The following is a 26,078-nucleotide window of genomic DNA, read 5'->3' on the forward strand; positions in this document are numbered from 1 at the left end:
CAATATCTTTCATTTTGTAATGTATATGAAAAAAAACAGAAAATGAGTTCCATGTCCCATCTAAATGTCCATTATGAAGCTGTATATGTTGTAAATATTTTTGTTTGCATGGTTTCTTGTTTTGCATTGCGCTAACGCGGGCGCCATCTTAACGAATCGATTCGTTATTAACGTTTTACGAATAACGAAATTTCATAAATGCTTTGCGCATGTGCTAACGCGGGCGCCATCTTAACGCATTGATTCGTTATTAACGGTTTTACAAATAACAAAATTTCATAAACGCCTTGCGCATGCGCTAACGCGGGCACCATCTTAACAAATCGATTCCTTATTAGCGCGAACTCCAACAATAACGAAATTTCGTAAATGCTTTGCGCATGCGCTAACACGGGCGCCATCTTAACGAATCGATTCGTTATTCCCCGACAAAAATTACGAAATTTCGTAAATGCTTTACACATGCGCTAACACGGGTGCCATCTTTACGATTCGTAAATATTTACGAAATCGATTCGTAAATATTTACAAAATTTCGTAAATATCAAACTTTTAAAAATGGAAATTTCGGATATATTTTAAATAACGAAACGCAGAAACCCCCCAAAAACGAATCGATTTTAGAAACAAATTTTTCCGTTGTTACCCAGGCCTAGTGATTAGGTCTGGGATTGTTCAGGACTCAGACTCCATTTTAGAACAGTATGCTTCAGACTTCAGTAGAAACAGATGTACGCTTAAGGGCCCTTCCACCCAGCCCTATATCCAAGAATATCAAGGCAGAAAATCTAATGAGTGTTGACACAGATAACCCAGTTCAAAACAGATATTATGGGATTTTCTCGCTTGATATTATGAGAAACAGGGCTGTCTGGAAGGGCCCTCAGACTTCAGTAGGAATTGTGTATGCTTTAGACTTCAGTAAGTACAGTATGCTTAGAGACTCCATTGAATTTTCAGATTATACAGAGACTCTATTAGACTCTCAGAACAGAGATGCTTTAGATTATGGACTGTTGATTCAAGAAAGATGCCCTGTGTTATCTACACAGAGAAATTGCTTCAATTCTATTTGTAACTGGATTGATATGCAAAGTACCTATATGCTGAATACATGAAGTTTGTGAATAATTTTTGTCTCTTGACAGCATGATTTAAAGGCAAATATATTGTAAGGGAGAATAGATGTTTTGGAGCAACTAAAAAAACACTTCTGAGACTCGGCTGAATATGTGTGTGTTTTGTGCATTGGTATATCTTTTTCCCTAACTGTTCAAAGACATACCTAGGTACATCACTTTAACAGTTGGGAAACCTAATTGCCTAGCATGAATGTCATTTTCCCAAAAGATTATGGCATCATTTTTCAATAGGTTGTGACTTCTAACAAGGTCATGCCTTTTCAAAGATTATAAAATCTCCAAAAGGTTATGCAGATTTCTATTTTCCAAAATCCTCCAGATGAACAGGAGTTTACATTTTGAATGATAAGAATTATGTGTCCCTAGAAGGACAAGAGATCAGGATTCTAGAGATGCTTAGGTGAGGCATGGGTAACACACGGTTGGGAACCACTGGTCTAGATGGAGGGAAGCCAGGGTGCCTCTCTCTTCTGCTTTGGTCAGACTTCACCAGTAGTAATAGTGTCCAGTTCTGGGCACCACAATTCAGGAAGGATGTTGACAAGTTGGAATATTTCAAGAGAAGGAAATTATCAAAGATTTTGAAACCAAGCCCTGAGGAATGACTGCGGGAGCCGAATCTGTTTAGCTTGGAGAAAAGATGGCTGAGATAAGGGAAAATGATAACCATATTTCAATATTTGAAAGGATGTCACATGCACTTGCCCTCAAGCAGGTTATGTAAGGGAATTCTCCCCGAAAGCTAGCTAGCTACCTACATAATAATGGCAAGATTATGCCTAATTATCATGGCGATGGAATCTAACCCAGACCTGACACTGTTGACATCTTCAGATCTTCGGTCTCCTCATGCACTTGATTCCGCGCACACAAACATCCCTTTGAACATCACACGGTTTTATATTCTACAGTACATTGGAGTTCTCATTTAGGTCAGGAAAAAAATTCTACCCCATTAGCGCAAATTCATTTATCAAAGCACATGAGAGCTAATTGGGTTTCATTTTTTCATTTTTCCGAAAATGAAGTCGAGGTTCAAGGATTTCAAAGCAGTTTCTGAAATGAAATAGGTGAATACACAACAGTACAAAAAACATTCAAGAAGTCCTTTCTTAATGACACCGATAGCAGTAATATTAACATATAATATTACAGTTTCAACAAGAGCTGAATTTGTACATCTACCCTGATAGACCAACCTAGCAGTTTGAAAACATGCAAATGTGAGTAGATCAATAGGTACCACTCTGGCAGGAAGGTAACGGTGCTTCATGCAGTCATTTATTTTATTTATTTACCACACTTTTATCCCACCCTTTTTAGCCCACAGGCAACTCAGGGTGGCACACAGTCTGGCAACAATTAGATGCTGAACACACAAAAATACATTGATTAAAACAAGTTAAATCGCATAATAAAATTCATATAAAAACAATTTAAAACTATAAAAATAAATGACTTCCGGGTTTAAATCCATGTCCATTTGCATTGTTAAGCTGTTTCATATTTGTTCACAATACTGAGTTTATCTGGTTACAATGAGGTTCCAAAAGTTTTCTCAGAGCCAGGTTTTTACTCTTTTCTTAAAGGTCATGAGGGAAGGGGCTGATCTAATATCCTCAGGAAGGGAGTTCCACAGCCAGGGCCACCACTGAGAAGGCCCTGTCCGTCGTCCTTGCCAAACGCTCCTGTGAGGCAAGCAGGATCAAAAGCAGGGCCTCCCCAGATGATCTTAAATTCCTGAAAGGTTTGTAAGGGGAGACATGTTCGGAAAGGTAAGTTGGGCCAGAATCGTTGCTGGCCACATGACCTTGGAGGTGTCTACGGAAAACGCCAGCTCTTCATCTTAGAAATGGAGAAAAGCACCAACCCCCAGAGATGGACACAGCTGGAATTAATGTCAGGGAAAAACCTTTCCCTACCATTATCTTACTCTGGGGCGTATATTTGGATCACTGTAATGTTGAAAGGCTTTCCTTGCACTCGAATTGAGACCATTCTGTCATTTTTTGAGTTGTATCCAAGCACTGCTTTAGCGAATTTCTTATTAATTATGAAGGCTACATTTCTTCGATGTTCCTCTTGTCCACAGTAGTAGATCTGGTGGTCATCTGATGTGAAGTGGCCCATTCCAGTCCATTTCAGTTCGCTGACCCCCAGAATGTCTATCTTTAGTCTTGACATCTCACCAATAACAACATCCAATTTGCCCTGGCTCATAGATCTTACATTCCAGGTTCCTATGGTGTGTTGATCTTTAGAGCATCGGATTCATCATTCACCTCCAGTACCGTCGGCCGCTAGCCTTCCTTTCGGCTTTGAACTAGCTGCGTCATCACATCTGGGGCTAGTTGAACTTATCCTCTGCTCCTTCCCAGTAGCATTTTGGCCATCTTCCGACCTGGGAGTCCCATCTTCCAATGGCATACCGACATATCTCTGGTTGTACTGTTCCATTTAGTTTTCTTGGCAAGAATACTGGGGTGGTTTGCCATTGCCTTTTCCAGGGATCACGCTTGGTCTGACCTCTCTGCCACGACCATCCCGTCTTGAGTGGCCCTTCACGGTTTCGCTCATGACATCATTGAGGTGCTCAAGCTCCAGCACCACGACAAGGCAGTGATCCTTTGCTGGAGCTGCTGAAGAAGCAGAAGTAGATCAGTTCTATGAGGATCTGCAGGACCTACTGGATAATACACCAAAAAGAGATATTATTTTCATTACAGGAGACTGGAATGCCAAGGTGGAAAGTCAAATGACAACTGGGATCACAGGCAAGCATGGTCTGGGAGAACAAAATGAAGCAGGACGCAGGCTGATAGAATTTTGCCAGGAAATCTCGCTGTGTAAAATGAATACTCTCTTCCAACAACCTAAAAGATGGCTGTATACATGGACCTCACCAGATGGTCAGCACTGAAATCAGATTGACTACATCCTTTGCAGCCAAAGGTGGTGGACATCCATCCAGTCAGTGAAAACAAGACCTGGGGCTGACTGTAGCTCAGATCACGAACTTCTTATTGCTCAATTTAGAATAAAACTAAAGAGATCAGGGAAAATACACAGACCAGTTAGATATTGTGAAGGAGTGTGGTTAAAAGCTTACTGCCACCTAATGTGTGAGGAAAGCTGGGCAACCATCAATATCAGCTTAGGAGCTATTTTATAAAGGGGCTATTAATTACAGAGGGCTTTATTCATTTGATAGCGTAGAGTTTACTGTCCCTGGCTTGACTTTACTTCTTATGCAGGCTGTTTGTCTTAAGAGAAACTGTATCAGGCAAGGCTTGAGGAAAACAGTAACAAGTTTATTTTAACAGGAGTATAACATGTTTAACTGTTTCTTCACAAGAGGCACAAATCTTGATTGGTTACATTAGTAAGGTTTCATGAGTAATCTCAGGCACAGACTTCAAGAAGTTTCTATAAGCAGATGTAACTCTTCTGGACAACTGTCCTAAATAAAACAAATAAGTTAAAAGGCTTATTAACAGAATTGGCTCCCAGCCAAACCTTGATTCTTAACTCAGAATCAATGACCCCCTGTAGTTTTATCACTACCAGGTCCTTTTCTGTAACCCCTTTGGTCACCAATTAATTCCCTGAATCTCCACCCAGAGATTCAGTCTTCCCTATAGCACACCGGCTACAGACACATTCCCTGAATCTCCACCCAGAGACTCAGTCTTCCCAGTAGCTCACCGGCTTACTGACTGACTTTTTCAAAACAGCTGCCCCGTGAAGAGGCAGTTGGCTCTGCCCCTGTTGCTATGGCAACTCAGCTAATGCCAAGCCACCATCTCCAACAAAACATAATCCTCCATACTTACCATCCATAAACTACTGTTTAAATTACACATAACCAAAGGAATAAAATTTACACATCATTACAGATATGATCTCACTAACATTCCTAGCGAATATACAGTGGAAGTGAAGAACAGATTTGAAGGACTAAATTTAGTAAACAGAGTCCCAGAAGAACTATTGACAGAAGTCCGCAACATTGTTCAGGAGGCGGCAACAAAGTACGTCCCAAAGAAAAGGAAAACCAAGAAGGCAAAATGGTTGTCTGCTGAGACACTGGAAGTAGCCCAAGAAAGGAGGAAAGCAAAAGGAAACAGTGAAAAGGGGAGATATGCCCAGTTAAATGCGCAATTCCAGAGGTTAGCCAGAAGAGATAAGGAACTATTTTTAAATAAGCAATGCATGGAAGTGGAAGAAGACAACAAAATAGGAAGGACAAGAGACCTCTTCCAGAAAATTAGAAACACTGGAGGTAAATTTCAGGCAAAAAATGATATGTTTTGCATACAAATTCATAGGATAGTTTTGACGGTGTGGTGAATGAATTAGAACCAGACATCCTGAGGAGTGAGGTTGAATGGGCCTTTAGAAGCATTGCTAACAGCAAGGCAGCAGGAGACAACGGGATCCCAGCTGAACTGTTTAAAATCTTAAAAGATGATGCTGTGATGCATGCCATATGCCAGCAAATATTGAAAACACAAGAATGGCCATCAGACTGGAAAAAATCAACTTATATCCCCATACCTAAAAAGGGAAATGCGAAAGACTGCTCAAACTTCCGTACAGTGGCCCTTATTTCTCATGCCAATAAGGTAATGCTCAAGATCCTACAAGGAAGACTCCAGCAATACATGGAGCGAGAGTTGCCAGATGTTCAAGCTGGGTTTAGAAAAGGCAGAGAAATGAGAGACCAGATTGCAAATATCCGCTGGATAATAGAGAAAGGCAGGGAGTTCCAGAAAAACATCTTTTCCTGCTTCATTGACTATTCTAAAGCCTTTGACTGTGTGGATCATAATAAATTGTGGCAAGTTCTTGGTGGGATGGGCATACCAAGCCACCTTGTCTCTCTCCTGAGGAATCTGTACAAGGACCAAGTAGCAACAGTAAGAACTGACCACAGAACAACAGACTGGTTCAAGATTGGGAAAGGCATACAGCAAGGTTGCATACTCTCACCCAACCTTTTTAACTTGTATGCAGAACACATCATGTGATGTGTGGGGCTTGATGAATGCAAAGCTGGGGTGAAAATTGCTGGCAGAAACATTAACAACCTCAGATATGCAGATGACACCACTCTGATGGCTGAAAGTGAGGAGGAGCTGAGGAGCCTTCTAATCAAGGTGAAAGAAGAAAGCGCAAAGGCTGGGTTGCAGCTAAACATAAAAAAACCCTGTACAAGGACCAAGTAGCAACAGTAAGAACTGACCACGGAACAACAGACTGGTTCAAGATTGGGAAAGGCATACAGCAAGGTTGCATACTCTCACCCAACCTTTTTAACTTGTATGCAGAACACATCATGTGATGTGTGGGGCTTGATGAATGCAAAGCTGGGGTGAAAATTGCTGGAAGAAACATTAACAACCTCAGATATGCAGATGACACCACTCTGATGGCTGAAAGCGAGGAGGAGCTGAGGAGCCTTCTAATCAACGTGAAAGAAGAAAGCGCAAAAGCTGGGTTGCAGCTAAACATAAAAAAACCCGATTATGGCAACAAGAATGATTGACAACTGGAAAATAGAGGGAGAAAATGTGGAGGCCGTGACAGACTTTGTATTTCTAGGTTCAAAGATTACTGCTGATGCAGACTGTGGCCAGGAAATCAGAAGACGTAGCTTACTTCTTGGAAGGAGAGCAATGTCCAATCTCGATAAAATAGTAAAGAGTAGAGACATCAGACTGGCAACAAAGATCCGCCTAGTCAAAGCCATGGTATTCCCTATAGTAACCTATAGGGAATACCATGTGAGAGCTGGACCTTAGGGAGAGCTGAGCGAAGAAAGATAGATGCTTTTGAACTGTGGTGTTGGAGGAAAGTTCTGAGAGTGCCTTGGACTGCGAGAAGATCCAACCAGTCCATCCTCCAGGAAATAAAGCCCGACTGCTCACTAGAGACAAAGATGAAGTACTTTGGCCACATCATGAGGAGACAGCAAAGCCTGGAGAATACAATTATGCTGGGGAAAGTGGAAGGTAAAAGGAAGAGGGGCCGACCAAGGGCAAGATGGATGGATGGCATCCTTGAAATGACTGGACTGACCTTGAAGGAGCTGGGGGTGGTAACGGCCGACAGGGAGCTCTGGTGTGGGCTGGTCCATGAGGTCACGAAGAGTCGGAGACGACTGAACGAATGAACAACAATGAACAATCTTACTCTGGTGGATTTTAGTTTATTAAAACTGTGCGTTTCTCCTGAAGAATTGACCCCCTTCGACACTGCCATATAATCCAGTTTCTGAATTCAAATGATCTGCTTTAAACTGGATTGTATGGCAGTGTAGACTCATATAATCCAGTTCAAAGCAGAGAATCTAGATTCAGGAACTGGATTACATGGCAACCGAGATCCAGCCTAAGAGATTTATATATTTTCCATCACATACCACATTCTGAGTGTTTGAGTGTGAGAAGGTTTCTGTATGACAAGGATTGTGGCCTTTCTAGCACAGATAGAAGACTTTAACGGCATCTCTGCAGCAAGAGCAAGACTGAAGAGCATAAGAAAAGCCCTGATCGCTTGCAGCAAAATTAAATTGGTCTAATATTTTGTAAAGATAGAAGCCTATGAAATTGCTTATGGTAAGCCTACTAGCAAGATTCTTGCTTCTCTTCCACCTCGGGGTCTAGCTCATGCTCTTCATGTTTACTGAATTACTGAGTGTGTAGCCTCTTTGTCAGTCATGGAGGCATGCTGCAAGGGTTCTCCTTGAACTGTACATTTCTAGTTGCCTTGCAGTATGGTTTGCAATGCAAAATCTTTTACAGGCAGCCACCAAGTTACAAACAAGATCAGTTCTGTAAGTCTATTCTTAAGTTGAATTTGTATGTTAATTGGAACAGCCACATTTTTAAAGCGTAACTCCAGAGACAGAGACAGAGAGAGATATGCTTTGGATCATATAGGGAGTTGTTTCTCTTGCTCTCTGTGCCCATGTTCAGAAGATTTTCCCTCATTTTCTGTCCCCGTTATCATTGGATTTTGAGAATTGTGGCTTGTTGTGGAAACAAGGACTGGAGATAAAACTTCATTGGAGACCCCTTCCCCCCCTGATAATAACACTTCCAGGAGAGGATTTCCCTTCCTTCCAAGGGGGAGATTTCTCTCACTTCCTGTTGTCTCAGCCCTGTTCTTAACCTAGCAGTCTTTTGTAAGTCAGACATCTGCAACTTGAGGACTGCCTGTACTGGGAAAGTGTGGGGAACCAAGATACTTTAAATGACTTATCTAAGGAAAACCCCATTAAACAATACACTCTTTAGAATGAATCTCTCTTTATATTTACAAATGTATTGGCTTGAATGGATCATCAGATTTATGTGTTGACCTCCTTTAATCTTCATTTACTGGCAAGTGAACAATTACTGTAGCCTTTAACGGTTACTTGAAAGTACTTCTCCAGTGGCATGCATAAATGATCTCAAGATATTGTTATGTATTTTATAATGGGGCCATATGTCACTAGGAGGGGAAGACATCAGGATTCTAGAGATGCTTAGGTGGAGCATAGGCAAAACAAGGTTGGGAACCACTGGTCTAGATGGAGGAAGCCATGATGCCCCTCTCTTCTGCTTTGGTCAGATTTCACTGTGTCAAGTTCTGGTCACCACAAATCAGGAAGGATGTTGACAAGATGGAATATTTCCAGAGAAGGGCAACCAAGAAAGGAAGGAAGCGAGGGAGGAAGGAGGGAAAGGAGGAAGGAAGAAAAGCAGGAAGGAGGGACGCAAAGAAGGAGGCAAGGAAGAAAGGAAGGGAGAGAGAGACTGACTGAGGAATGGAGGAAGGGAGAGAGAGAGAGAGGAAGGAAGGGATGGGAACAAGGAACAAAGCAAGGAAGTGAGGGAGAGAAGGAAGAAAACAAGGAGGAAGTGAAGGAGGGAGGGAGGCAAGGAAGAAAGGGAGGAAGGGATGGGACTGAGGGAGGGAGTGAGGAAGGGAGGGAGAGAAAGAAGGGAGCAAGGAAAGAAGGAAGGAAGGAGGGAGAGAAGAAAAGAAGGGAGGGAAGCAAGGAAGGAGGTAAGGAGACAGCAGCTCACCACCACTTTTCCTTATGTTGAGCTGCTGTAAGCTTTGCTCTAAAAGTCAGCCATAGTAAACCAGGATATTTTTTTTTGTTTTGATAACAAAGGTTACATCGACACTATGAAATTAAACTGTCCTGGCTCAGTGCAATGGCATCCTGGGAGTGGTATTTTGCAAGGTCTTAGCTTTGCAGATCATATTTTAGTTCTCAGGAAACACTGGTGGTCTGCAGACCACAGGTTGGGAACTACTTCTCTAAGGGAACCGGTAAGCCTTTTGCCTTACCTATGTTTTTAATATTATCCTCTTAGATATGGTAGTAATGATTTTTAGATCTTACTGTGGTCACTTTTGAATCCGAGGGGAACTTCCTTCCATTTGGCCTTGCTAATTTTCTTAACATTGACTCAGCAGCCTATTCAGACACATGCTTCTCAATACTTACACTTTCACGCTCCAAAACCTGTGTGTTTGCATGTATATGAGCAATACAAACAGAAGTAGCAGTTTTATTTACACCTTCCACACTCTGAAGCCTACAGGTTTGCAGGTATTTCAGCAGTTTCAACAGCGGTCGCAGTTTTATTTACATTTTCACATTTTGAAACTCCCCTGCTTGCCAGCATTTGATCGGCTTGAATGGCAGCAGTGCGTTTATTTATGAAACCAATGTGTTGGGAAATGATTGAACGGTTTTACTCTCATCCAGGCTTTTATTTTTATGTGATTAAGCACAGGACTCTTCTCTGTTCTCATCCGACTCAGTAGAATCTCCATTCCTGTAATATGAATCAATTCGATTTGGTCCAGATGCTGAAGTAACAGAAATAAAGTTTGCTACATCCTCCCAGTTTCATGACAACAAAGAGAGGCTGATTAGGCTTAAGCAATCCCACCAACCATTACACTGTCCGTCTGATGTAACAAATAATCATAGAATCATAGAGTTGGAAGAAACCACATGGGCCATCTAGTCCAACCCCCGGAAATGCAGGAAATGCACAATCAACGTACCAATTACAGCGACATTGTGCTGTTGCACGCTGGGCCTGTGCATAAGACTGTAGACAGAACATAAATTCTGTGTGCCCAATGGGACGCCGGGGCTGCCTCAGATTAAAGGCCCTTGGATTTCCTTAAAACAGAGTCTTTAGATTGCTCCAAAGTTCAACAAAGTTCATTATTAATGAAAACAAACAGGTATTTTAAGGCTTTCTTAATAGTCTATTGGCTTTCTCTCAATCTTGTTCACAGGGAATAGGCACTATCTTCTTAAACTGTACATTAGCTAATAGGGAAATCCTTAACTTCTAATCTGGGCAGTCTGTCTTTGCCTCTGTTGGCGTGGAGCCCCTGCACCCGGTACCAACTGCTTCCGGCTTCCGCGGGTGACCCTCACCAAGCAGAGCTTTGTAGACTTCCAGGGAAAAAGGAGTTTAGGTTTCAGTGATGGCTGACTGAAATCCCTCAGCGAAGGAGCTGCAAGGCTGTATATCTTCCGGCCAAGCTGTGGGGCTGTATCTGCCTGGCCAAGCCGTAGGAGACTAAGCTTTCTACAGGAGCTCTTGATAATATGTCCTGCATGGAAGGCTTCTCTGTGTGGACAAGCCCCAAAATGGCTCCTATTCCTTACAAAACCCCAAAAGGGGGTGGGACCAGGAAACCTAATGATAATTGACAGGTGGCTTGCCCTATGATTGCAGCCAAAAGAAGCCACCTATCTGCAGAGTCCCTGAAACTTAGGAATACAACAAGCATTCAATGCAAAGCAAACAAAATTGGAGCTCCTGGTACAGCTGTACCTGCACACTCCTGGCCTAGATTTCTCAATGATGAGAAATCTATACTATAACATTGGGAAATCTAATTTGGCAATAAACAATTACTCATTCAATAACAACACAACATCACAAATTGGTCTGTGTAAGACAGAAACATTTCCATGTTGGCACTCTTAGTTTCACCTTCCTTACCAATCCGTCCGGACTTGGCAAGGTCTCTGTAACTTTGGCCAAAGGCCACTTGAAATGAGGTAAGGATTTGACTTTCAACAAAACAATGTCCTCAATTTGGAGGTTGGGCTTAGAGTCTTTCCACTTCCTGCAACTCTGGAGTTGAGCCAGGTACTCTGCCTTCCAGCATCTCCAAAACTGATAGGGAAGAGTTTGAGTTTGTTTCCAGAGCACTTTGTAAGATCCTTCAGGGACAGGGTACATAATTTCCTGCCATTCAGAAGTCTTTTGAGTCAAAATGGATGCAGGAGTGAGAAGCTGTGGAGTGTCTGAGTCTGTGGTGATGAGCATCAATGGGAAGCTATTTACAATTGCTGTCACCTCAGCCATCAAAGTGACCAAAACATCATGGGTCACATTCTTACACTCTAAAAGCATAGCAATTAAAATCTTTCTACACAAACCAATCATACGCCCCCCCCCCCCCATGTGAGATGCATGCAGTACATTAAATAGCCACGTAAGCTTTTCTGCATTCAGAAAGGCTGAAGTATCCATACATTCAATCACCTCGATGTGAATGGCTCGGATAACTAAACAAATGAAGATAACTGAAAAGAAATGTCTAGTCTCTCTCCTAATCTGAGCTAATTGGATGGCTAGCACAGCTGCACACAGTTCTAACCTAGGGACTGTGGCGTTAGATGGAGCAATCTTGGCCTTGGCTGTGACAAATCGTAAAAGAACTAGAGTCCTTTTGCCTGGCGTAAGCCACAGCTGCAATAGCTTTCTCCGAGGCGTCGCAAAAGACATGGAGTTCAATGTGTGAGCCTTGTAAAGGGCTCCTGGCAGTGAATTGGCACGGGATGCTCAACTTGTATTAATCTTGAGCCTGGGCGGCCCAAGTGGTCCAAGAGTTTTTGATGGACTGAGGAACTTCCTGATCCCAGTCCAGTTTGCTTTCGATGACCTCTCGAAAGAGGAGCATGGCTGTTATCATGACAGGGGTGGCCATTCCCAATGGGTCGAAAACACCATTAACTGCTGATAACATCTGTCTCTTGGTGTTCACACCAGTGAACCGTGTGGCCCCGACTGACAAGAGGTCCAGACGGGTGTCCCAAAGCAAGCCTAAGCTAGATTGGGAGCTCACGTCCTGGAACAACTCCAATACGTTGTCTTGTATCAGGTCTTCAGTCGGGAAGACCCTTAAAATGTTGGTGCTGATAGAGTTGATCTTGTGAAGCCTAACGTTGGCCTTTTTTAACGAGGATTGGACATCCTTCACTGTACTAACTGCAGACTCTATAGCATCAAACGATGCAAGCAAGTCATCTACGTAAAAGTTCTGATTAATAACTTGGGTGACCTGAGGGTCAAAGGAGTGTCCAAATCTTTCCGCAGTCTTTCGCAGGCAATAGTTGGCCACAGCAGGAGATGGTGTGTTTCCAAACACATAGACCCGCATCTGGAAAGCTTTCAACCCGTCAGAGCCTGGGTGTCTTCAAACTATAAAAACTTTAAATACTTCTATGCTCCGGTGTGACCAGGAACGCATAAAACATTTTGAAGATGTCAGTGATGACAGCATACTTGGATTCCCTGAACCTAAGGATGACTCCGATAAGGCTGTTCAGAAGGTCTGGTCCCTTCAGGAGCACGTCATTCAGTGAAATGTCTTTGCATTTGGCGCTGGCATCAAACACAATGTGCACCTTTTCCAGCTTCTGTGGGTGAGTGACCTTATGGAAGGGAAGGAACCAAGACTCTTCCTTGTCTGAGCCAGGGCTAGATGGCTCAGCATACCTTGCAGAAAACATGTCGTCCATAAATTGAACGATTTGCTGTTTGGTCTTGGGATCACGCTGCATCTTGTGTCTCAAAGACTGCAGTCTCTTCTCTGCTACCTGTCTGTTGGGAGGCAGGGTAGGCCGGTCTGCTTTGAAGGGCAAAGGGGCGATCCAATTCCTTTCCTCGCTGAGAATGACCTCAAAGTTCATGATGTTCAGGAACACTTGCTCATCTCGGGAGAGCACTGCGTTCTCGTCATCCCGGGACACGTTGAAGATAGATGAGAACTCAGATGAAACTCCTTGGCAGCAAACAGAAATGTGTCTGAGGCAACTTTGCATGAGGGTGACTTTGCCACAACTGAGGGTGTTTGGCTGATCTGGACACAGAGAAGACGGAGGATGCATTCTGTCAACACATACAGGTCCCTGTATAGTCCATCCTAATGGGATCTTCTGGGCCAAAGGTGCACCAGGAGGACCTCTCTTCTCAGCCCAAATGCTCATCAAGTTGGGGCAGTTGGATCCAATGAGCAGGACTATGTCAATGCCCGGCTCAAAGGATGCAATGAGGTCTGTAGTCGTTTCAAGTGAGGATGCGCTTTCATCATTTCTCTGGTAGTAATCTGGTCCTTATTGCGTGGGATGGACGCACACTCATTAAGATCAGGAAACTCAAAATGAATGTCTTTGCCACATGGCAAAATGATAAATCCAGATGCAACGCGGCACTGCCTTCTTTGTTTGCCTGTACAAGTGGAAATACAATAGTCAATAGTCTTTGCCTGCCCCTTAAAGATTCTGAAGAAGCCATGTACATTTTCTTCTTCATCCAGAGTGTGCCTCATTGCCCGATGAAAGTTCAGCCGAAACTTCTGGGGAGCATTGACTGATGGCTCCACTTTTGACCTTGGAGGGCAGGAAATCCTTGTCATGTATAGCTGAGCAATGCGTTTCGGATTGGCACACCTCGCACTTTACTTTTTCTTTACTTTTTCTTTGCATGACTTTGACTGATGGGGAATTGCACCGCAGCACCTGAAGCAGATCCTGGACTTCTTGAGGATCTCGATCTTGTCTGCATGAGGTTTCGTGGCAAACTCTGTAGTCGGCCAAACTGTGGGGTTTCACATGCAGTGGGCACAAAACATCCTTAGGCATCATTTTGGGATCAGCTGAAGATGAGTTGGTCTCTGTGGACTTGATGGCGATGTTTCTCTTGGTGCCACTGTCTTTTGCAGGTTTCTTGGGCTCCTTGAAGTCCCATAAAGAGTTGGAAATCCTGTCTGTGGGTCGTTAAGCTGCATGGCGGCATTCGTAACAAAGTCCACAAGATGGGTGAACGGTGGGTAGACCTGATGATTGGTCTGCTTAAATCTGAAGACTTCTCTGCCCCACTCTTCTTGTAAGGAGTACGGCAGTTTCTGAGTGGTGGCAGTTTGGGACAATTGTTGGTCCAGGGAGGCAAACCCTGGAAGCTGTGGGTTTCCCTTGCCTGACTTGAGCTCAATCAGTAAGTCTGACAGGTCCCAAAGGTGTTTAAAGTCCTTTGGTTTAAGCACTGGGAACTTATGAAGTCTGTGAATCAGCAAGGCTTCAATTTGGGTGCTGGACACATAGCGCTGATCAAGCCTCGTCCATGCAGTGTCCAATGCTCTATCTGGTTGGTCGATGAGAGCCAAGAAAATCCTTCTCACCTGCTGAGCTGATACTGGACCAAGCCAGGCGATCATAAGATTCAATTGTTCCTCAGAGGTGAGTCTTAAACTCTGTGTGGCTCGCTGAAAAGGCTTTTTCCAAAGTAGGAAATCTTCTGGCCAGTCAGAGAATATCTCCACCCCTTTGTTCCTCAAATCCTTCTTGGGGTTTCTAAACAAAGATTCAAGCTGAGACCGAGGAGTTTGCAGAAATGGAAGGGGTGTTTGGTCAGGGGTAAAAGTGAAGTTCTTCTGAAATCTAGAAGGTCCTTTCCCAGGAACACCTGTAGCCTCAGGTATGGGTGAAACTCTGGTTTCCGTAATAGGTCTTGCTGCCTGAGTTGGTGGCTGTGGGCTCCTGGCCCTAGTTTCTGTATCTTGCCTGGGTGGCACGATATCGCTGTCCACATGCACCAACTTGCTATCTTGGAAGCCAACGTGGGCTGGCAGAAAAAGCATGATAGGTGATGTTGGCAAACGGTTGACGTTTTCCTGAGACAGCTCTCCCTGTAGCGCCTTCGCCAGGATGTTGGGACGGACCGTTTTTTGAACTGCCTCCTGTTGGATGCGCATCAACTTTAACTTTGTCTCTAACTCGGTTTGCTACAACTTCTGCTTTGCCTTTAACTTGGTTTGCGACAACTTCTGCTTTGCCTCCAAGTTAGCTTGTTTGGCTCAGAGTTCAATCTGAGCCCGCTCGAAGGCCAGGCCTACATCAGCTGCTGCTCCCTCAGCTTTGGCCTCAAGGATTTTTTCCTGCAGCTCCATCCACTTGGCTTCTTTGTTGTAAAGGGCCGCCATTGATGAGGAGCTGCTCCTGCTGACGGAAGACCCTGACGCGGAGCCATGTCTGCTGCTATGCTTCCTGCTGGTGTGGCTGTGCTTGCTTTGCCCAGAAGCACCCCCTGACTGCTCTTTGCACTCAAGCCCTTTGGGGAATGTTTAAGGAGATCTGTAATCACACTATGAGTGGGCGAAGCTCGACCACCCTTTCCCTTCTGGGGGAGGGGCTAAAATCAGCTACATGAAACAGGTGCACATAACTAGTTTCCCTGTGCTTAACCCTGTTTAAAAACTGAACTGCCCTGAGGTTTGCTTCTTGACTGTTTATTTTGCCAAGCACTTGGGCAATGGCATCAACTAAACCTCTCCACTTATTAATCAAAGCTTTAAGGTCTGCTTTGATGTCTTGTGGCTGCTTTACATCCCCAGAACTCTGTAGCTGGCTATCCAGGCCAATAATAGAAAGCCAGATGCTTTCAGCCTTATCTATGAGCTGATCTTCTTGCTGTAAAAATGAATCTAATGCCTTTTGCGTGGGGTGCAAAGAACGGTGGGATCTTAGGTCATAAGGTCTGCTCTGAGATTTTGGTGAACTTGAGGTATGAGCCATGGCAGCAAATTGCCCATACAGTACAGCAATGCAGGTAAACTGGCAAGTAAAGCAATCAGTATATCAATAACCAACAGTCAATAGAACACACAATATGAAAATGCAATCATAAGCACAAAGAGCAAGTGATATAGCAATGCAGTAATGAAAGAAGTCAGTGTATCAATGCAAATACTACAAATAGAGCAAGCAATATAACAGTGCAATTGGCACACAGAAATGGCTTATCACTTTAAGGCAGAGAGTAAAACACAGCAGACACAATAATTCAAATGTACATTAAACTCTTGCTGTAAGGCTGCAAAAGCCAAAGGCGATTGCAAAGGCTCCTTTCCAGAAATTTGAAAAGGCAAGTTTGCACAAGGCTGTAATAGGGCTTGCTACAAAAGAGCAGGAAAAGCTTGCTTCTGTGGCTGGAACAAACTGTAGCAATTCTGTGAAGAATTTTTTTCTGCTGTGCAAAAACTGGCTGAGTATTGTAGCAAACTTGCAAAACTAGCTGAGTAGATCTTCAAAAGGGCGGGAACTTGTAGCAAACTTTGCAGACTTGCTGTGCAAAGACTGGCTGAAGATTGTAGCAAACTTGCAAAGCTAGCTGAGTAGATCTTCAAAAAGGTGGGAACTTGTAGCAAACTTTGCAGACTTGCTGTGCAAAGATTGGCTGAGGATTGTAGCAACTTGCAAACTCCCTCTTGCAAAGAAGGTGTGGCTTGAGGCAAAGAAGGAGGCAACCAGCCCCTCCCTACTGGTCACATGGGGTGCCTTCCAAGATGGCCGAAAATGAATAAACACGTTCAGATGGTCTGCTCTCCAAGATGGCCGAAATTCCCAAAACACAAACACTTGGATAAAGATAATGGGGGCTTGGAATGGCTCTATGCTGCTTCCCATAGGTACTGTTCTTTAACTTTTATAGTCCTATTCTCTACTCCCAGGTGGCAGAAGCCATCAGCTTCCGTCTTCTACTGTGCTGTCGCACGCTGGGCCTGTGCATAAAACTGTAGACAGGACATAAATTCTGTGTGCCCAACGGGACGCTGGGGCTGCCTCAGATTAAAGGCCCTTGGAATCCCTCAAACAGAGTCAGGCTCCTTTGCAAGGAAGGTGGAGCTTGAAGCAAAGAAGGAGGCTGCCAGCCCCTTCCTTCTGGTCACATGGGGTGTCTTCCAAAATGGCCAAAAATGAAGAGACACAGGCAGATGGATACAGCTAATGAAGACTTGAAATGGCTTGTACAGGCACCTTAAATACTATTCTGTAGCTCTAAAGGTCCTATTCTCTACTCCCGGGCAGCAGAAGCCACCAGCTTCCGTCTTCTACTGTGATGTCGCATGCTGGGCCAATGCATAAGACTGTAGACAGGACATAAATTCTGTGTGCCCAACGGGATGCCGGGGCTGCCTCAGATTAAAGGCCCTTGGATTTCCTTAAAACAGAGTCTTTAGACTGCTTAAAGGTTCAAAAAAGTTCTTTATTAATGAGAACAAACAGGTATTTTAAGGCTTTCTTAATAGTCTATTGGCTCTCTCTCAATTTTGTCCACAGGGAACAGGCACTATCTTCATAAACTGTACATTAGCTAATAGGGAAATCCTTAACTTCTAATCTGGGCAGTCTGTCTTTGCCTCTGTTGGTGTGGAGCCCCTGCACCCGGTACCAACTGCTTCTGGCTTTTGCGAGTGACCCTTACCAAGCAGAGCTTTGTAGACTTCCAGGGGAAAAGGATTTCAGATTTCAGTGATGGCTGACTGAAGTCCCTCAGCGAAGGAGCTGCAAGGCTGTATATCTTCCGGCCAAGCTGTGGGACTGTATCTGCCTGGCCAAGCCGTAGAAAACGAAGCTTTCTACAGGAGCTCTTGGTATTATGTCCTGCATGGAAGGCTTCTCTGTGTGGACAAGCCCCAAAATGGCTCCTATTCCTTACAAAACCCCAAAAGGGAGTGGGACCAGGGAAACTAACGATAATTGTCAGGTGGCTTGCCCTATGATTGCAGCCAAAAGAAGCCACCTATCTGCAGAGTCCCTGGAACTACAACAAGCATTCAGTGGAAAGCAAACAAAATTGGAGCTCCTGGTCCAGCTGTACCTGCACAGACATATAACCTTCAATGTATTGCAAGGGACTGCAAAACTCTGGAGAGGAACATAAGGAATCTTGAGCACAGGTTGTTTTATCTATCCTTCCTGCTGAAGGATATAGACCAGGAAGAAGAACACCAAAAGTGAACAACCATCTCCACAAATGGTGTCATCAATAAGATTTGGCTTCTTGGGCCATGGACTTTCATGCAGAAGGCATGGCAAGAGAAGGGTTCTCTAAACTAGATTTAGGCAATGTAGAAGATATGTTAATTTAAAAGGGGGAAAGGTCTGTTCTCCTTGGTAATACATGTTTGTTGTTCATTCGTTCAGTCATCTCCGACTCTTCGTGACCTCATGGACCAGCCCACGCCAGAGCTCCCTGTCGGCCATCACCACCCCCAGCTCCTTCAAGGTCAGTCCAGTCACTTCAAGGATGCCATCCATCCATCTTGCCCTTGGTTGGCCCCTCTTCCTTTTACCTTCCACTTTCCCCAGCATAATTGTATTCTCCAGGCTTTGCTGTCCCCTCATGATGTGGCCAAAGTACTTCATCTTTGTCTCTAGTGAGCAGTCGGGCTTTATTTCCTGGAGGATGGACTGGTTGGATCTTCTCGCAGTCCGAGGCACTCTCAGAACTTTCCTCCAACACCACAGTTCAAAAGCATCTATCTTCCTTCGCTCAGCTCTCCCTAAGGTCCAGCTCTCACATGGTATTCCCTATAGGTTACTATAGGGAATACCATGGCTTTGACTAGGCGGATCTTTGTTGCCAGTCTGATGTCTCTACTCTTTACTATTTTATCGAGATTGGACATTGCTCTCCTTCCAAGAAGTAAGCTACGTCTTCTGATTTCCTGGCCACAGTCTGCATCTGCAGTAATCTTTGAACCTAGAAATACAAAGTCTGTCACGGCCTCCACATTTTCTCCCTCTATTTTCCAGTTGTCAATCATTCTTGTTGCCATAATCGGGTTTTTTTATGTTTAGCTGCAACCCAGCTTTTGCGCTTTCTTCTTTCACGTTGATTAGAAGGCTCCTCAGCTCCTCCTCGCTTTCAGCCATCAGAGTGGTGTCATCTGCATATCTGAGGTTGTTAATGTTTCTTCCAGCAATTTTCACCCCAGCTTTGCATTCATCAAGCCCCACACATCACATGATGTGTTCTGCATACAAAGGTTGGGTGAGAGTATGCAACCTTGCTGTATGCCTTTCCCAATCTTGAACCAGTCTGTTGTTCCGTGGTCAGTTCTGACTGCTGCTACTTGGTCCTTGTACAGATTCTTCAGGAGAGCGACAAGGTGGCTTGGTATGCCCATCCCACCAAGAACTTGCCACAATTTATTATGATCCACACAGTCAAAGGCTTTAGAATAGTCAATGAAGCAGAAATAGATGTTTTTCTGGAACTCCCTGCCTTTCTCTATTATCTTTCACCTTGATTAGAAGTCTCCTCATGTAGTCCCCAAGTTATGAACATGATAGGTTCTGTAGGTTTGTTCTTAAGTTGAAGTTGTTCCTTAGTTGGAACAGGTACATTTTTGAAGTGTAACTCATCTCTCTCTCTCTCTTATTCATACACACACACACACACACACACACACACACACACACATTTAACCTCCCTTTCGGTCCCTATAATAACTGGATTTGGAAAAATGTGACTTGTGAAAACAAGGATTGGTGAGAAGCTTCAGTGTTGTATGTTGTCCATCGCTGCAACTAGAGCACACATAGAAGAAACAGCTTTACCAGTTCACTGTTTACCCATCTCACCTTGCATGCCATGTACAAGATCCCCACACAGGACCAAGAATTTTAGTTTAGGGTTCAGTTGGTTAATGGCTTGCACTGCTTGCTGGGTTAATTTGAGCTCCTCTTCCCATTCGTTGCCTCCACTATGGAGTCACCAATGGCATAAGTTTTCATCAATCCAAACTGCGGATCAGCTCCTTGAATAAAGTAGAAAGGGGATTTCAATTCTCATTCTGCATCTAAAACAATAAATTGGGTGAAATGAATGCATCCCCACAAATGTTTTTAAAAGTATGCCACATCTTACTGTAATTATAAAGTACCAGCAGTCATTTTGTAGCAATATATAACACAGCACTGTCTTTAACCATTTGTATGTGTTGGGTGTGTGAATTATGTTGTACAGGCAGTCACCAAGTTATGAACAAGATAGGTTCTGTAGGTTTGTTCTTAAATCAAATTTGTATGTAACTTAGAACAGGTACATTTTTGAAGTGTAACTCCAGACACACACACGCACACACAATAAAAATGAAAAATATGTATGTGTGCATGTGGCTGGGGTGCCCATTTCCACAGACAGGCTCTCACTTCCACAAACAGCTTTAACCCACAGTGCTGAGAAGCCACTAAAAGCCCTTTCCCCAATGACATTTCAGGTTATAGCAAGCATCAAGAACATGTAGCCTAACCCCTGCCAATGTCCTCCCCAAACACCATACTGCCCACCACTCAAGGAATGCTTTTATTCAGAGACAATTTCATCCTCGATTTTACGTGTACTCTCCTCAACAGACATCCCTGTGTTTCTTACTCTCTCCATTGGTGTGGAATTTGCATGATCCCACCCACTGCCTTAACTCTTTCCTACTCTTTTTCAACTCTGTCTGCACAACAAACAGAGCAGACTGTGCAAAAAGATTCTGCAAACTCCACCTCCTCCAAGATGAACTGAACCACTTAAACTGGGCTGTACTGGCAAATGATACTCCACCACAGACATCAGAAGAGCTGCAAGATTGAGAACAAGCCATGAGAGTAAAGGCAAAGATACACCCAGAGGAAAAGTGTTCTTGCCATAAATCAAGGGAACCATTTACTGCATAGGGAAGCTGAGGAAACACAACATATAAACTATCTACAGACCCACCAAGAAAATCCAACAAATGCTATGTACATCAAAGGACACGTATACCATGCAGCTATGGACAAGTCTACATAGGGACCACCAAACACAGCGCCCAAACATGGATCAAGGAACATGAAAGGCACTGCAGACTACTTCAACCAGAGAAATCAGCCATAGCAGAGCACCTGATGAATCAACCTGGACACAGCATATTATTTGAGAACACAAAAATTCTGGACCACTCTAACAACCATCATGTCAGACTACACAGAGAAGCCATTGAAATCCATAAACATGTGGACAATTTCAACAGAAAGGAGGAAACCATGAAAATGAACAAAATCTGGCTAACAGTATTAAAAAAAAACCTCTAAAATTAAAACAGTAAAACAACACTCATATACAGGGGAATTCCAGAGAGGAAAAAAATCAGGGACAGCTAATCACCTCTCAACTTCCATGACCAATAGAAAATACTGGAAGGGTTTAGTGGGCCTTGACCTTGAGTTTTGGAGTTGTTGTTCTGGAACAGTTGTTCCAGGAGCTCCAATTTTGTTTGCTTTGCATTGAATGTTTGTTTGCAGTCCTACGTTTCAGGGACTCTGAAGATAGGTGGCTTCTTTTGGCTGCAAGCATAGGGCAAGCCACCTGTCAATTATAGTTAGGTTCCCTGGTCCCGCCCCCTTTTTAGGTTTTGGAGGGAATAGGAGCCAGTTTGAGTTTAGTCCACACAGAGAAGCTTTCCATGCAGGACATAATACCAAGAGCTCCTGTAGAAAGCTTCGTCTTTTATGGCTTGGCCGGGGAGATATACAGCCTACAACTTGGCCAGGGAGAAAAGGCCACACAACTTGGCTAAGGATTTTACAGCCTTACAGCTCCTTTGCTGAAGGACTTCAGCCAGCCATCACTGAAACCTGACCTCCTTCTTTTCCCCTGGAAGTCTACAAAGCTCTGCTTGGTAAGAGTCGCTCACAGAAGCCAGACGCAGTTGGTACCGGGTGCAGGGGCTCCACACCAACAGAGGCAAGTACAGACTGCCCAGATTAGAAGTTAAGGATTTCCCTATTAGTTAATTACAGTTAAGAAGATAGCGCCTGTTCCCAGTGAACAAGATTGCAAGAGCCAATAGACGGTTAAGAAAGCTTGAAAGTACTTGTTTGTTTTCATTAATAAAGAACATTGTTGAAACTTTAAGCAATCTAAAGACTCTGTTTTAAGGAAATCAAAGGGCCTTTAATCTGAGGCAGCCCTGGTGTCCCGTTGGGCACACAGAATTTATGTCCTGTCTAGTCTTATGCGTAGGCCCAGCGTGTGACATCACAGTAGAAGACGGAAGCTGGTGGCTTCTGCCGCCCAGGAGTAGAGAATAGGAGCTACAGAACAGTTTTTAAGGAGCCTGTACAAGCCATTTGAAGTCACACAGGAAGAGACATCTGCCTGTGTCTCTTCATTTTTGGCCATTTTGGAAGACTTTCAAGCTCCTCCTTCCTTGCAAAGGAGCCTGAAAGTCTGCAAAGTTTGCTACAAGTTCCTGCCTTTTTGAAGATCTACTCAGCTAGGTTTGCAAATTTGCTACTTTGCAAAGGCTCCAGCAACCAGCAGACCTCAGCAAGATCGCAACATTTTGCTCCAGCCAGAAGCAAGCCCTGCTCAGTTTGCTACTTTGCAAAGGCTCCAGCAACAGAAGCCAGCCCTGCTCAGTCCTGTACAGTTTGATATTTTGCAAAGTCTCCAGCCACAAGCCAGCTGTCTTAGCAAGATTGCAACATTTTGCTCCAGCCAGAAGCAAGCCCTGCTCAGTTTTGCACAATTTGCTACTTTGCAAGTCTCCAACCAGAAGCAAGGTTTTCCCGCCTTTTTGAAGGAAACCCCATTACAGCTTTGCCTTCTCAGGTTTCTAGAAAGGGTTTTTTGCAATTGCCTTTGGCTTTCTGCAGCCTTACAGCAAGAGTTTAATGTGCATTTAAATTATTGTGTCTGCTGTGTCTATTCTGCCTTAAAGTGATAAGTTTTGAGTGTGCTAAAAACGGCCTTGATATTTGCTTGCTCTATTTGTTGTTGTAATTGCATTGAAGTTGCATTGTTATATTGCTTGCCCTATCTGTAATATTTGCATTGATTCACTGACTGCTTTATTACTGCATTGCTATATCACCTGCTCTTTGTGTTTATGATTGCATTTTCATATTGTGTGTTCTATTGACTGTTGGTCATTGATATACTTATTGCTTTACTTGTCATTTTACCTGTATTGCTATACTGTTTGGGCAATTTGCTGTCATGGCTCACACCTCGGGTTCCCCAAAGTCTGAAGGTAAAGCCTATAGCCTCCGTTCCCAAGGTTCTACACACCCATCCCGCAAAGGCTTAGATGCGCTTATACAGCAGGAATCTCAGCTTACAGACAAGGTTGAAAGTGTATGGCTTTCTATTGTCGACCTTGACAGGCAGTTACAGTGTTCTGAGGATTTAGAGAAATCTCAGGACATCAGAATAGAGCTTAAGGTTTTGATTAATAAGTGGAGAGTCCTGGTTGATGACATCACCCAGGTACTTAGTAAAATAAACAGTCAAAATGCAGATTTTAGGGCAATTCAGGTTTTGAACAGTGTTAAGCATAGGGAAGTTAGCTATGCTATTTTGTTTCATGCAGCCGCCTTTGGTCCCTCCCCCAGAAGGGACAAAGATGGACAACCTTTGCCAGCTGGCAGTGTGATCCCCAAGCCACTTAAACTTCCGGTGGAGGCAGCATGGAGGCTGCAGCAGCTTGCTGAGGCTCCTCGAGCTCCAAAGCTGAAACCTCACCTAAGGGGTCGGGGGAGTAATATTACCCCCCAACAACGACAGAAAAAGTTGTGTTGGCATTCCTCCAAGGCACGCAGCGAGGGGGGGTTTCCTTGGAAACCTCTACTGGCAACGAGAGACCTTGGAGATAAGACCCGGGATGAGGACGCCGACCTAATGGGATGGTATTGCGGCCTACCGCCTCCATTAAGATTAATTAATTGGAGTTACAAAGAAACAAAAAGTAAAGAGAGATAAGGGAAACGGAGGGAAGAAAGAGCAAAGAGCAAAGAAAGGAAACTTGCTGAATAAGCTACCCATAGAGACTGGACATAAGAGTAAATTATTTGTTTGAATAGGAGCTCTTTGAAGTCGAACTATTTACAAACTACAAACTACAAATTACTCAAAATTTGACAAGAGAAAAGAGAGAGGAAAACAGCAAAGGTTTCCTTTCTCGGCTGCGGTGACTCGGCTGGCTGCTTGACTGTCGGCGTTGTGTTGCTGCTCGGCTGCTGCTTGCTGCTTTGCTGCTTTGCTGCTTTGCTGCTGTTCCGGGCTATCTGGCTCCTTGGGGGCCGTGTTCCATCGTCCGGTTGGCTGCTGTGGTGGCTGGCGCTCGCTGCCAGCGGATCTTCGGGCTCCGTTTCGGCTGCTTTGTCTGGGTCGCTGTGGGGCGGCGCCGCGGCGCCATTCTGAGGCTTGGCTTTTGGCCCAGCTTTCTAATGCTTTGACTTTAACACACTTCAACGCGCCGCCGCCATCTTGTGGGCTAGTCTGCTCCTTCGGGGTCCTAGCCACCCCTTCCATCCCTTCCAACGTGCATGCCCTCCAGCAGGCCCAGACCAGGGATTAACCTGCCTCCATCGCATGAGACTCCATCATCTCGTCTGGTAACTATTAATTCTGGAAGACTGTATTGACCATCGTTTGGCCTGTTTATCGCCATCTTTTGGCATCTCGTTGCTTCCAACTGCTTCCAATTTTGGATAGACTGTGTTGTCCTTCGTTTAATCATTCTGTGTTGATCTTCTCTGACTTTGTGGACCATCCTCTCAGATTGGGTTGACCATCTTTGATTGTGCTAACCATTTTTGATTGTACTGACCATCCTCATCTGTGTTGACCTCCTTTGACTGTGCCGACCATTTTTGACTGTGCTGACCATCTTCCCTGATTGTGCTGACCACCCCTATTGTGGTTGTACGGAGCACCTCTTCAACGCTATCTCAAGAAGGACTGTGCTGTCCATTTTGTCACCTGATACATCTTTCGGGACAGCAATCTAAGAGAGGCGGGGGGTTTTAATCTGTAGTAATAACAACAACTATATTTAATTGTTTGAACGGAGAAATTAAGAACTAACCGTTGCACTGTTAGTAAGTACAGCATACAATTATCCGGTGTGACTCAAGCACTTTACTCTATCAGCACCTTAACTCACTACCTCATGGTCTATTAACTCTATCGAACTTTAGCACTTTAATCGACTTAACCATCTAGTGTTGACTCTAAGTCCTCCATGACGCACTTCATCTAGCACTTTAGAGCCATTGACAAGCTATTGCACTTTAATCAATTATACCATTGTGTATGCTGATATAATTATCTATCTGCACTTTAGGAACTTAGTGAACTTTTCTGACAGTGTTTAACAACTATCATTCATGTCACTACCCATTCCCTGGCATTTGTTAATCTTGCTGCTAACTGTTTATAGTGGAGAGAGGGAACAGAGTAGCTCAGAAAGACCCGCGTATAATATAGCAGGAGCGGGAAATGAATGTAAAGCAAGACTATGGCAATCTGAAGTTGTAACATACCAAACAGTCAATAATGATCTATGGGGTGATACTTTGGTTGCTGAATGCGTCATGGAGGAGGGAGAGGCTTCCGTTAACCGAGGAGCCCCCATAGAAGTCGTGGTGGGGAGGGGGAGATACGGGAAAAGGAGACCTTTAATTCGGCCTAGGGACTGTGGAACAACATTAGTAATTCCAAATCGGTCTCCTGATATGGTAAATTGGTGTAACCAGGATGGCGGTCCCTCCGGATTGAAAGTGATGCTGTTGAATGCCAGATCTGTCAATGGTAAAACAACTTTCATCCAGGATTTAATCCTGGATGAACGGGCAGATCTGGCGTGCATCACAGAGACCTGGTTGGACGAAGCGGGAGGTGTAAACTTGACCCAGCTTTGCCCACCAGGTTTCTCTGTGCAGCACCAACTGAGATCCGGAGGGCGGGGAGGCGGGGTTGCAGTGGTCTACAGAGATTCCATTCTTCTGAC

At 44.1% G+C, this 26,078-nt stretch overlaps 1 pseudogene; it reads right to left on the reverse strand.

The window, feature by feature from the left end:
• The window catches only part of LOC137095618 (serine/threonine-protein phosphatase CPPED1-like), a 247,489-nt pseudogene that overhangs the window by 184,128 nt on the left and 37,283 nt on the right, over positions 1–26,078 (reverse strand).

Source organism: Anolis sagrei, chromosome Y (genome assembly GCF_037176765.1).
Source record: "Anolis sagrei isolate rAnoSag1 chromosome Y, rAnoSag1.mat, whole genome shotgun sequence".
NCBI classification, from domain to species: Eukaryota; Metazoa; Chordata; class Lepidosauria; order Squamata; family Dactyloidae; genus Anolis; species Anolis sagrei.